Genomic DNA, 14,967 nt, shown 5'->3' with positions numbered 1-14,967 from the left:
CTAAATTTTTAGAAATTTAATCATTTCTGGCATACTATAAATAACGTAAATAACAGGTACAATTTTCTCCAACCACCTGAAGGATATTCCTACCAGGAGGCGTTGCAGTTTCAGGTGGAAACAAGAAAAGTTGACAACTTGGAATTTTGAGGTTTCTTATTGCTCATTCATGCAATCGATCTTATATTTTATTAGTTGTTTTACTTATTCAAACATAGAAAGCGTTTACCTAACTAGTGTTGATTTAGCTTTCAAATATACACACAAATACAAGGAATTTGCTCTAGTAGCTTTTTCATCACTACGTTATATATTACATTATTTACATAAACTTGTAACAAATACATCCTACTAACCAACTAATTTGTCGTAATGTCTACCGAAACGCATTTTATAAACTACATCTCGAACTACATTGTCAAACAAGGTCTATTTTACGCCAAAATGAATGTTCTTGGCTGAGAATTTTAGAAAATGATAACTTTTGTTTAAACAATTTTGCGATATTTATTTTGGATAAAAAATTACAAGCCTGTACGTCCCAAAAATACTTTCAAATTACTACTTCGGAACTAACCATGGTCAAATCAAAGTAGCCCTTGTATGGTACCGTGATTTTCGAAGCAGTGATTGAGAATATTTTTGGGACGTTTAGGATTGTAACTTCTCAAACAAAATAAATATTGCGAAATTTGTTTCAGAAAAGTTGTTAAGAAAAAGAAAAAGAGAGCTTTCGAACAACAAAAAATATTTTTTATCCTATACAAGGAGAATCTTACATTTTCTCGCCTGTGTGAGGACGCGAAAGAAGACAATTGCACGCATGGAGCGAGAAAATTCAATTTTGTCGGCTAGGCGAGAAAAAAATACGCCTTATGTAAGCTAGATGGCGCGGTTGTAATAAAATGTCTAAAGTCACTAAATATAGAAAGTACCGCAATCCATTGGGCTCGTGTGTTAGAGAGAGAACGCATGATTTTTGCCCAAAAATGGCGGAAGTTACCAGATTCTAGTAACTTTAATGTTAGGGATTGTTCCACCTGTTTGGAGATATCTGTATATATTTTTATAAAACATGACAGTACTATGAAGTTAGGTTATAAAAAATGACAGCTATTCAGATTTTATTTGTCAATTTTTTTAAGTTGGCAGGAAATTTGCCCAAAAATGGCGGATGGTTGCGGTACTTTCTATATCTAGTGACTTTAAAAATGTCAAAGAAGTTATTTCTTTTTAATTAAATAAGAAACATAAAATCGTCAACACTGATTTAATAATTAAATTTACCCTATGTTCACTTTATTTTACTGAATTCAAGAATTTATTTAATTACCGCGAACCTATACCTATCAATGTTCCGTGAATTTGAATACTTTCCCAATATCACGTGACCAATTCAAACGTTTCAAACTTAAGTCATAATCTCCCATTTACTTTCAATAACGAGCATCTGTATCAATACATTTAACACCAAGATGTACTTTGCACTGTAAGTAGAACACCGCTTATCCGCAATAAGTAGCATTTTAACATACGAGACTACCCCGAAATTAAAATGTGTCCAGTGTGACTGTAAGGAATGAATAAATCGATTTTAACATTGATTATTTGAAATCTGAAGAAGTTTGTGTCGTTCGTTATAAATCAATGTTGGATGCGCTCGGATTACAACAAATAATTAAAGATTCAACTCGGGTAACAGCACTTTCGTCCTCCCTAATTGATCATATTCTTGTGTCCGATCCGCAGACTGTTTTGTTCTCTGCGGTTACACTTTCTCATTTAGCTTCTGACCATAACTTCATAACATGCTCCATAACTACTGTATGTGACCGTCCAATTATGTCAAGACTCACTTATAGGGACTACTATAATTTTCATGAAGTATCTCAATATTTTGATTTAACACTGTCTCAACTCAACTGGCATGAAATATATATGTTACCTAGTGTAAATGATAAGGTTGACACATTCTCTGGCATCTTGCTTTATATTTTTGATCTGTATTTCCCCCTTAAAACCAAACTTCTTAACAAACCGGAATTACCATGGCTAACTAGTAATGTAAAATTTATGATGAAATTAAGAGATAGTGCATATAAACGTTACAAACGAACCAAAATCGCTGGGCACTTTGAGTATTACAAATCCCTTAGAAGTCTAGTGTCCGTTTCAATTAAAAATGAAAAGAAAGCCTACTTAAATTTTACTTTAGCTAAATATAATAAAACATCTCTGTGGAGGGCAATTAATAACTTAGATATTTACAAGAAGAATCATTCTACAATCCCACATCACTTAAGTAATCCCGATGACATAAACTCCTATTTCATTAACTCTGTTCCTTCGAATAACATACATACCTCGTCTAATGGTTATAACTCCATTCATCCTAATGTCACCACCATATTTACATTCACTCCTATTGATGATACAACAGTGTTAACTATACTCAATGGGATTAAGTCTAAAGCTTTTGGTTCTGATGGCATCAATATTCAAATGATTCAGATGTGTTGTCCGTCCATGGTTCCTTATATAACCCACATTGTCAATGTCTGCCTATCCTCTAATATTTTCCCTACAGCTTGGAAAACTGCACTTGTGAGACCCATTCCTAAAAATCGATGCCCTAAAGACTACAAGGACCTTCGACCAATAAGTATTTTGCCGACTTTATCCAAGGTCCTGGAAAAGGTAATGAAGGCTCAAATTAGTGATTACTTCAAAAACAACCGTTTATTGTCTAAGTTCCAATCTGGATTTCGAGAAGGTCACAGCTGTACTTCTGCACTACTAAATATCACGGATGATATCATACGGGCAACTGACTCAGGGAAGCTCACAATAGCAGTTTTACTCGATTTCTCAAAGGCATTTGACACTATCGACCATAAACTACTCCTTAGAATACTACATCACTACGGTTTTCATTCTACGGCTATACAATTAATCTCTTCTTATGTTCAAGGTAGGCGGCAGAGCGTTCTTGTGAATAATACTCGTTCCTCTTCACTTGACATACGACGGGGTGTTCCGCAGGGTTCCGTATTGGGACCATTTTTATATATTATTTATTCTAATTCCATTTGTAGTAATCTGTACCATCAATATGCGGATGATACGCAGATTTATCATAGTTTTAATCCTGCTAAATTGAACGAAGCCGTTGAAATAGTGAACAAGGAGATAAATACTTTGGCTGATATTGCTCTAGACCACAATTTGCACATTAACTCGACAAAATCTGCGGTTGTTATTTTCGGTCGTAAATTAGCTAGGGAACCTTTTATTAAAATTCATCTCCGAAATGTGCTGCTGCCTGTAATGAACATGTCACGTAATTTGGGTCTAAACATGGATGCAGATCTTAAATTTACACAGCATGTCAGTGCCTGTGTAAGCAAAGCGTTTGGGACTCTAAGAAAACTGCACCCCAATAGAAATATTCTTACTCCTAAAATTAAATTGCATTTGTCTAATTCTGTGATTTTGTCCCATTTTAATTTTTGTGATGTAGTCTATGGGGCATGTATTGAACAAGTCACGGCGACGAGGATCCAAAGAGAGCAAAATGCATGCTTAAGATTTGTTTACGGTATCGGACGTAGGGATCACATCTCTCACAAAATTGTGGAAGCAGGGTGGCTTAATATGCATCAAAGGAGAATATTGCATTCATCTGTGTTCTATCATAAATTATTTTATTTCCAAACTCCTGGATACTTGCTTGACCGTTTAAGTTACCGCACGGATGTGCATAATTTGTTTTTACGACATAGGGGTCTGTTAGATATTCCCACCCACAGTACCCGTTATTTTGAAAAATCGTTTTCGTATAACGTGGTAAAAATATATAATGCTATTCCGCGGTCTCTCAAAATGCTCAGTCCATCATCATTCAAATCTAAAATGTGCCAGTTGCTAATATCAAATACATTGCCGTTATAGGTTTTGTAGCATTTCTTCTTATATATATATATATCTATTATTGATATAAGTCGAGATCCGGATAATAGTAGGATAACCTGAGATCCCCCTTTAAAGTTAAAAATATGCGTGTATAATGGGTTGCCAATGACATGAAATATGTTCTTCTATCATTACCCCTATAGAGGGGAAAGAAATTCATACAATTAAAATTATCCATATAAAAAGCAGTTAGGATGAGATCAAAAAATAAATACACTTAAGTAGAGATCATATAGTGTATAAAATGACATTGGTGTATTAAGTAGAGATCATGCGGTGTTGTCAAATGTACTTGTTCTAAAAATAGATTTCGTTATCTTTTGCGAATACTTAACAGGTTGTTAGCCTTTCTGTGGGATTCCTTCGCGTATTCTTTCTTCGATAAAGCGTTAATATTATTTGGCACCCGGGGCTTGAAAATATTATAACATTTAATTAAATAATACCTAGTGTAATAGGTACTCTATTTTACATCGATGATAAATTAAAACGATTACCTATTTATTGAAGGAAAGAGTTCGCGTTGGAAATGATTTTTTTATTTTTCTAACAGCTGGTGGTTCATAAGTCTACATCTTTGAATTAAAGGACCCAATTCAAACTCACTTTCAAAGTACAATTGCCATTATAATTAATGTAATAATTTTTTGACATTATCTGAAATGCTTCAAAATTGATTATGCATAGGTATTCATCCTACAATCATCACCAAACCCAAAGAAATCATTATCAAATTGCTTTTTTATCTCTCTTCCTGTACATGGTGCATGGTTGGTAAAAAGCAATCACAAGAACTCTAAAGTTATTTGCCTATGATTACTTGTAAACCATTAGGTTGTTCAGTATTTCGTAAAGAAATCTGTAAAAAGTTCATTTTTGAAGAAAGATGCCTTGGTTAGTCAAACTGGTTCAAACCATGGAGGTGACCATTTTGGTTCAAAAACATCTAATTCATCCTCCAATCATGTATAAACACCAAACCCAAAGAAATCATTATCAAATTGCTTTCTTATCTCTCGTCCAGTACCGTATGGTGCATGGTTGGTAAAAAGCAATCACAAGAACTCTAAAGTTATTTGCTTATGATTACATGTAAACCATTAGGTTGTTCAGTATTTCGTAAAGAAATCTGCAAAAAGTTCATTTTTGAAGAAAGATGCCTTGGTTAGTCAAACTGGTTCAAACCATGGAGGTGGCCATTTTGGTTCAAAAACATCTAATTCATCCTCCAATCATGTATAAACACCAAACCCAATCAAATTGCTTTCTTATCTCTCGTCCAGTACCGTATGGTGCATGGTTGGTAAAAAGCAATCACAAGAACTCTAAAGTTATTTGCTTATGATTACATGTAAACCATTAGGTTGTTCAGTATTTCGTAAAGAAATCTGTAAAAAGTTCATTTTTGAAGAAAGATGCCTTGGTTAGTCAAACTGGTTCAAACCATGGAGGTGGCCATTTTGTTTCAAAAATATCTAATTCATCCTCCAATCATGTATAAACACCAAACCCAATCAAATTGCTTTCTTATCTCTCGTCCAGTACCGTATGGTGCCTGGTTGGTAAAAAGCAATCACAAGGACTCTAAAGTTATTTGCTTATGATTACATGTAAACCATTAGGTTGTTCAGTATTTCGTAAAGAAATCTGTAAAAAGTTCATTTTTGAAGAAAGGTGCCTTGGTTAGTCAAACTGGTTCAAACCATGGAGGTGACCATTTTATTTCAAAAACATCTAATTCATCCTCCAATCATGTATAAACACCAAACCCAAAGAAATCATTATTAAATTGCTTTCTTATCTCTCGTCCAGTACCGTATGGTGCCTGGTTGGTAAAAAGCAATCACAAGGACTATAAAGTTATTATCATTAGGTTGTTCAGTATTTCGTAACGAAATCTGCAAAAAGTTCATTTTTGAAGACAGATGTCTGGGTTAGTCAAATTGGTTCAAATCAAATCATAGAGGTGACAATTTCGGTTCAAAAATATCGAACTTATCCGGCAATCATGTGTAAACACCAAACCCAAAGAAATTAGGATAAAACCAAAGCGGTGACAAACCGTACCGCGTTAGGACCCAACTTGAACAAAACGTACCGCGTTTCGCCGTGGTCCAATCAGAACGGCCAATTTTTGCCGTATGGTTAATATGTGGTACGTACTGCCTAAATGCGTACGGTACCTAATTGGTAAAATCAATCATAAACAATTTACAAAATTCTCTTTTTAGACAGCGCTGTAATATCTTTGGTTCTTTTCCCGATGAGCTTGGTATAGAAATAACGATTTTGACATCTTTTGATTAAAATACAAGTGGTCATCGAAAGTGTACCAAATTCCCTTATTGGGCACCGTGGTAGGTGTGTTCCTAGCTTATAGTTACGATACCCTTAGAATCCATTATGACCCTCTTATTAATTTAATGCGCTTACTAAAATATACTAAACGTTATTTTACATTTCTCCTCAATCCACCAGTTTAATCTCGTTTAATACAAATCCGCCCTTGTAACGTAACGTGGATTAGGAATAATACATACGAGGTAGCAGATAACAAATTATTTACGTTAAAGCGCACATAGTACAGCTACCGCTTTCATTATTTGCTATCGCACTTTAAAGCGAGAGTACCGCTTTACAATGTTGCCGTTTATTTGGATCTCACTTTATTTAAAATATAACGTATTATATATAACGTAAGCAGCGCCCCCTAAGATGATCATTCAAGAACTTCGCGTGTATAAATTTTGACAAAAACCTAAAAGTTGAGATCCGGGCGAAAATTGAAATTTAGCTTCCTGTGTGATCGACCGAGCTAATAGACTCGATATACACAGTAAAAAAGGCGAGATCCGAAAACGGATCTCGGGTTTACCAAATGGATCTCACCTTATCTGCAATATACAGGGTGATTCCTATAGTACCTGCCACCGTTTGGGAGCGTATAGGGGGTGCCTAGGGGAGTATTTTGATATAGGACACTTGGGTTCGGAAATCTAAAATAAGGGCGCCAGAACCAAATTTATCTTCTGGAATTTCACGCCTGTATGTAGGCAACCCAACCGACCGACGTTTCGCGCGGAGCGATGCAGAACGAGTTAGCGCGAGGAAGCGACATGGGAGGGAAGGAGGGAAAACGACAGTCAAATAATAAATAAATAAAATAACGTTTACAAGTGTTCAACGTGGCCACCGTTGTTCTCAATGCACTTCCTACATCTAGCCAACTATTATTATACTATTGCCATAGTGTTTATTCACTTGATACGCGTCGTTGCAGACGGGATTTCGTGGGTTTAAACAAAATTCTGATCAAGTGTCAGCCCCACATCGCCGCCTGAGATCGCTCCGTGTGCACCGCCGGCCGGTTGGGTTGCCTACCTACAGGCGCGAAATTCCAGAAGGTAAATTTGGCTCTGGCACCCTTAATTTAGATTTCCGACCCCAAGTGTCCTATATCAAAATACTCCCCTACGCACCACCTACACGCTCCCAAACGGTGGCAGGTACTATAGGAATCACCCTGTATGTAAAAATGATCTCACCTTAGCGCTTTTTAAATCTATATATATATATTTTTTTTTTCTTTCTTTCTTAATGCGTGGTGAGTGTTCGTTCATTGGTGTTACTGATATATATATGTGTTGCTATTATATTATGCTTGACAGGGCTGCATGGAAGATCAGGGTATTGCTACACTGAATGCAGTCCTTTCCCACATTATTCTTATTTTCTTTATTTATTTTATTTTTGTTTTCCTATTAGTTGTTTTTGTGGGAATAAACATTATTATTATTATTATTATTATTATTATTATTATTATTATTATTATTATTATTATTATTATTTATAAAACACATTTTTTTAAAATACAAGATCATCAAGGATTTAAAGTGTGCCCATTGCGCGTTCATCACGCAAGCATAAATCCAGTCTTAAAAGCATCTAACATTTGACAAGACATGGATCCTGCCAAGGATTTAAAATGTAACCGGTGTGATTTTGTCCCTGAAAACACACATTCAATTTTAAAACACATTTGTTAATACACAAGACCAGTAATAATTTCAAATGCGCCTGGTATTAATTACAACCCCTTAAATCCCGTTATTTTCTAAGGAAATAATCACGCGCCAGTGAAATGCCGGAAATGTCAACTCAGTTCGCACATGATCGGTATTCTCCACTTGCACTCTGCTCTGTTGCACCGTGACTCCCTTCGGTGACTCCGCACTGTGCAATCGCAAGCGCGCTAGAATTTGAATTTGCGTTGAACTGTATTATAAGGGAAAGGAGTAAATCTACGAGTAAAAAAATACTCGTGGGTCCACTTAGATTGCACCGTTTCGTAAAATTTTTTTTGCGTAGTCAGCAGGAAACGTAGAAATAAACAAAACAAACGCGTGCACGTTGACGCGTTAAAGCAAATTCAAGCGCTTGCGGTCGGACGTTGTTGAGGGATTAATTTTAAATGTAAGTGTATAGGATAAAAAATATTGTGTGCACCACGGCACGAAAGTTGTTTTCCGGGCCTCAGGAAGTGGCCAGCCTCGGCTGCGCCTCGCCTGGCCATATCTTCCTTCGTCCCGGAAAACAACCACTTTCCCGCCTTGGTACACAAAGTACTATTACCCAAAATTGTCCTGAAACCTTCATTTTCATGCCTACTTTCTGTCAGGAAATTTTAGTTTCCATGGCGGAGGCAGAGCAGACTACCTACGTTTCCTGCCGCTTGTCACTTTACTGGCCGCACCTGTCACCTTACCGCCCGAAATTGAAATTGAAATTTTATATTAAAATATGATTTCGGATAAAATTAAAAAAATTTTAAAAAACTCGTCAGTAAATTGACATTTTTATCCTATACAAGGAGAAACTTACATTTTCTCGCCTGTGTGAGGACGCGAAAGAAGACAATTGCAGGCATGGAGCGAGAAAATTTAATTTTGCCGGCTAGGCGAGAAAAAAAATACGCCTTATGTAAGCTAGATGGCGCGGTTGTAATAAAATTTGACGGAAGTTATTTCTTTTTAATTAAATAAGAAACAAAAAATCGTTAACACTGATTTAATAATTAAATTTACCCTGTGTTCACTTTATTTTACTGAATTCAAGAATTCATTTAATTACCGCGTGCCTACCTATCCATGTTTCCTGAATTAGGTAGAACACTTTCCCAATATCACGTGACCAATTCAAACGTTTCAAACTTAAGTCATAATCTCCCATTTACTTTCAATAACGAGGATCTGTGCCAACACGTTTAACACCGAGATGTACTTTACACTGTAAGTAGAACACCGCTTATCCGCAATAAGTAGCATTTTAACATACGAAACTACCCCGAATTTAAAATGTGTTCAGTGTGACTGCAATTAATGAATAAATCTATTCATAATACACGTTTTTTTAACATACAAGATCATCAAGGATTTAAAGTGTGCCCATTGCGCTTTCGTCACCAAGCATAAATCCAGTCTTAAAAGTTAAAAGCATCTAACGTTTGACAAGACATGCATCCTGCCAAGGATTTAAAATGTAACCGGTGTGATTTTGTCCCTGAAAATATAGTCAATTTTAAAACACATTTGTTAATACACAAGACCAGTAATAATTTCAAATGCGCCTGGTATTAATTACAACCCCTTAAATCCCGTTACTTTCTAAGGAAGTAATCACGCGCCAGTGAAATGCCGGGAATGTCAACTCAGTTCGCACATGATCGGTATTCTATACTTGCAGCTGTTGCACCGTGACTCCCTTCGGTGGCCACTGCACTGCATCTGAAAGCGCGCTAGAATTTGAATTTGGGTTGAACTGTATTATAAGGGAAAGGGGTAAATCTACGAGTAAAAAATATACTCGGGGGCCCACTTAGATTGCACCATTTCGTAAAATTTTTTTCGCGTAGTCAGCAGGAAACGTGGAAATAAACAAAACAAACGCTTGCACGTTGACGCGTTAAAGCAAATTCAAATTCATGCGCTTGCGGTTGGACATTGTTGAGGGAGTAATTTTAAATGTAAGTGTATAGGATAAAAAATATTGCGTGCACCACGGCACGAAAGTTGTTTTCCGGGCCTCAGGAAGTGGCCAGCCTCGGCTTCGCCTCGCCCGGAAAACGACCACTTTCCCGCCTTGGTACACAAAGTACTATTTCCTGAATTTTATGTAAATAGCTATTTGTATGATTCTGGGAAAAATATATTCATAGACGTCATAATTTAATTTTTCCAAATTCTCAGGCACAATCATTTTGGCAGTATTAGAGTGAAGTAATTTGAGTATAACCTGCACAACGCAATACTGTGAAGTCCTCAGGATTTTTTTTGTTATCGGACCAAGAATTGCGGTTACAAATGCGGTTGAAATTTTGGATTCGATACTTCCATGTTGAAATATTCCCAAATACCAAATGTCGAGACCGGAATTTTTTTCCCAACCTTGTCCAAGTATGCGCCATTTAAAACATTTTGTCCATAAATAGTGTCACAAGCGACTATGCACTGCACAACAAACATTTCAGACCGTATTTTTTACTGTTTTTTTTAGAAAACTTTGAAACTCTTCATATTCAAGTTTTGGAAATATAATTATTTTTGTCTAATTACGGCGATATAGTACAGGGTGATCGGAAAGTAGTGCGGACAGTTTAAATTTCCCACAAAACTAAACATTTATAAAGGTGGATCAATTTAATGGATCACTAAACAATAATCACAATTAATTAATTAAAAAAAATTAATTTATCAAGCTCAGTCGCACGCTCAGGTTCATGTATTCAAATATCTATTCTAACGTTGCCCGAGCAATAGTCAACCATCACCGTAAGGTTGATTTCATTTGCCTACATACAATAAGACGTATCCACGTATTCTCATAAATTAACGTCATCAACACTGGATGAAAGCATTCCGATATCAATGTGTAAAATTTTGTGCCACATATTATGCGATAAGTCTGTAAAAATAACAAATAGGGATGTTATCGTTCACATTGTTATATATCCACCAGCTTCATTACAGAATTTTCGAAAACGATTTCTTGGGGCTACGTTTTTTTTACACCTTCGACATCATGGTAAGTAGCACATTTATCGTTGAATTGCAGTAAGCATATGAGCATCTTTTAAACATGTACACCTTTCAATTGTGCATCAAAAGACAAAAGTGCATCCCCTTTAAAGCCTTTATGCCTAAAAAGTAAGGTTACATGATCCTTATAAAGTATGTTCTCTTAATACCTTACCTTTACGAAATGATGCACGTGCGAAGACCTTTTTAAAAAAAGCTGTTTGCTTTGAAACGCCTGGATCACAGTACGAAGATTAGAATTCAAAAAAACTACGCCAATGGATGGCATTTAATGCATAAATAAGTAAAAAGCACTATAAATTTAAAGCGCCAAATTTAAATTGTCTGCAGTTTTTTTCGATCACCCGGTATAATACGTAACTGAAATACGCTTGTGTGTTTACGCTTACACTTTGCACTGGTTTTTTAAAAAAAAACATCGATTAATGGAACTACAATTTCTTTAGTTCCACCAATCGTTCATGTAAAGTAGAGAGTAAAGTAATAAAAGAACTAATTGTTTCCTTGGCTGGAGTTGAATAATGATATCGGTAAGTAATCATAGTGTGATCACGTTGCAGCACATTTAATCTAATAAAGCTTCAAGGTAGAGTCATTATTCATAACATAGCTGCTAAACAAGCCACGTTAAGCAATTAGCATAGTGCTGTTTTTCTGTAGACACCAAATTTAGTTTCTGATTAATAGCTTAGTGTTTTCTTTCGAGTTTTCTATCGGTGATGTGCATAGTTTGGATCTCTATCTTCTGTTATAAAATGCAATTTATGATCGGTGCAAAAAACGATAGACTACCACTGAGTTCTTTGTCTAACCTCAAACTCCTAGCGGTCACAACGGTTCATTTAGGAAAATTAATTAGCCAATTATAAGGGAGAGCGCCTAGTAAGAAATTATAGGACTGAGTAGTTGGTTCTGCTCTGTCGAATTTCTCCTCCATAGCGATTTGTCAACAAATGAAGTGTCATATTTATTACTCGCTCACCGTCCGTAACAATATGAAATTTTTAGGAATTCGGTGCACAGCATTCAATTAAACTGGAAAACGTGTAAATATATCCAACTTTTATCTGAGGTTTAATTAACGATCGACCTCTTCGAAAAGCCGTCTTTGATTATTTTCTTTTACTTCCACAAATCAAATAATCCTCTTACACTTTGACTTTAATTTGGCGAATATAATTTTTTCCACACGTTCGCTTCTACTTTAATGCTTTCTCCAGTTAAATACGTAAAGTAAAAGTAAACCTCGTATATCAATAACATGCATTTTTTGTTAGTTCGGCTTAGTTCCATTAGGAGTAATAAATGATGCATCAAAATCATGTCGTTTGTTTACTTACGCCTAAGATTAAAATTAAGAGCTTTTCTACAAAAAGCTTCTTTAACAGAGAGACCAGAATTATTAAGTACAAAATAAACTCCAGTGGCTTTTATGTACGTTTTTGTCTTTGAAGAGTAAGAAATGTTAATGTTTCAGTTCAGAGTACGAAGTAGGTACCTACTTAAAAGCGTTCTACGTTTTTCATTTACTTTTTCAAATCGTGCTCTTTGCTTAGAAGCTTTAGGTACAGAAATAGCAGTATCACAACCAGGAAAACCACTGTCAGTAAGAGTTCCCCTTTTTGATTAGATACATGACATAAAACGTATAAGTAGGACCCGAAATTCTAAAGGTGGTCAGTTGTCAACTCAACTTCGTACCGTTACTTACAACTTACGTTCATTTCAAAATGAAATTCCAAGTATTGTTCTTCGTCGCCCTCATTATGTTGGCATCCTTCTCCGAACGAGCCGATGCTGCCCCAAGATGGAAGCCGCTGAAGAAGCTTGTAAGTAAAACTCTGCTAGTACTGTATTGCCATGTATCCAGTAATGCTAAATCCATTTGTCAATTTAAACCGACCCTTATTTTACGTGTGTTGTAAGTGTGTGATTGTATTTTTTACTTCAGGAGAGCGCAGGCCGCCGACTTTTCCACGTTGCCGAAAGGGTTTTACCCGTTGCACAGGGATATGCCGGATTGTTTAGGGGCTAGGCCGTCTTCGTCATGTTATGCAGACTCGGAATGAAGTACGCACACCAATATATACGTTATGTTTTATATGACAGTACATCCTTAGTCTTTTAAGTTTTCACTTCTGCTAGTAATTAGTTAAAAGGGGTATAATAAATCGTAGAATTATAACTATCTATATGTACTTCTGTTCGAACCTATTCAAGCCTACCTTTCTGTACCTAACTGCTGTGTTGTGATGCACAACCGCAATAATCATAACTAACTTAAATAACACCTATCAAGAAAAGACATTCCATTCCAACATTATTTAGACTTTTACTAGAGATTGACGTTTGTAGTGCAATATCGATCGTATGTAGGTAGGTATTAACAAATGTTCAAAAAGGAAGGAACGATATTAATGGAGAATCACATGGTGAATTGGTACAACAAATTAGGTAATACTTAGTTAAAACTTAAAAAAAAGTAAGTGCAAATTTTTTTGGGCTAAATTTTTGCATAAACCGAAATCAGCACCTTGCACCATTCGCAAACCTTGTTTGGAGATCTCAAATTTTCGTAACTGATTCAGAGCAAAAGGAAATAAGTGTCAAACTCCAACTGCTGAAAACATTTGCCACTTGCTATTTGAGTTGGCCAAATTCTCTAATATTTTGATATTGTCCTTAAAGGATGCTCATGGGTATTGTACGTATGCATTATGTTAAAAGAATCTCTCTTTATAACAAACCAAGGGAATATTTCCTGTCCATAAAACAGCCGAAGTATCTTTCAAGATAAATATTCTTATTAAAAGGTACAACACTTCATTCCAAAATAGGTAAACTACAGGTGACTGGTCCACAGAGATATACTTCACACAAAATATCGCATTCTCAACATTTTCAATGATCCGTCACACCCACTGGTTAGACATCGATTGCTAAACAATCAAACATTATAAACGGGGGTACGAAATTGAGTTTGAAGCCGATTGCCTTTAGGTTAGATAGATATAAAATCAACAATCTTACGCTGTCGAGGATAACTCACCTTCGCCAGTATCAAAATACTTATGTAACAGGAATCAATGGGCGCGTTCAGCCGTATTCAGCGTTTACACAGCTGCTTCCAGCGCCAAAGCGGAAAATATTTTCGCTGAGAAAAATTGACGGACGCCAAACGACAGTTGCGCGTTCCATTCCATAATCAATAGTACCGCTACGTTGGCGCCACGACAGCAGTGACCCGGCTGAACGCGCACAATTATTCAAATATATACTCGTATGTTATGGTGTGCAAAAAAAAAACATTTACAGTGATACCAACACGCAAGTGATCCACTAAGTTGGCATTAACTCACCAGAGTCTCTGTAACTCACATGCAGAGATGTACGAGACATTTGCCCTATAAGCTTTTGAACAGTCCGTGATGGCATCAGCTATCGCGTTCGACATTAACGTTCTCAATAGCGAAATGCGTTCCTCGTAGAGTATTCTTTCAATAGCCCAATCAGCTTAATGAACATGGCCTTTGCGTGATCTGAAGCGGTTGGTGAACTAAGACAAGATTGAAATTTTTATATTAGACCTCGTGCATCATCATTTTTTGTTTTATTTTTTTCTCTAGACCTATAGGCTCATCAAAAATTAAAATTTGTTTGGTATTTCGCTGTTTTACAACATAAAAACCCCTAATCTGAATTCGTTTTTCCATACAAATTTTACTTTTACTTTACTGAAGACGGAAACATACAGTGGCTCTATAGAAACGGTGTGGTATACAGTGGTGTTATTTTCGCTCTTAAAGTTTGGCACTCGTTTTGACATCACCAATGGATATATTTCTTTCAATCGCCCTTTGTGAGAACCCTCTCCCGGCAATCCGTTCTGGAGATATAAGGG

The 14,967-nt window shown here is 36.1% G+C and overlaps 1 long non-coding RNA gene across 1 annotated transcript; it reads left to right on the top strand.

The window, feature by feature from the left end:
• The first annotated feature begins 12,734 nt into the window (after positions 1-12,734).
• Positions 12,735-13,256, top strand: LOC116163258. Its single transcript, XR_004143712.1, has 2 exons — positions 12,735-12,895; positions 13,018-13,256. It is a non-coding gene; the product is annotated as an uncharacterized LOC116163258 (long non-coding RNA).
• The last annotated feature ends 1,711 nt before the right edge of the window (positions 13,257-14,967 follow it).

The sequence above is a fragment of the Photinus pyralis genome, unplaced genomic scaffold (genome assembly GCF_008802855.1).
Source record: "Photinus pyralis isolate 1611_PpyrPB1 unplaced genomic scaffold, Ppyr1.3 Ppyr1.4_LG2, whole genome shotgun sequence".
In the NCBI taxonomy this organism is placed as follows: Eukaryota; Metazoa; Arthropoda; class Insecta; order Coleoptera; family Lampyridae; genus Photinus; species Photinus pyralis.
This window is presented reverse-complemented; position numbering and strand designations above follow the sequence as displayed.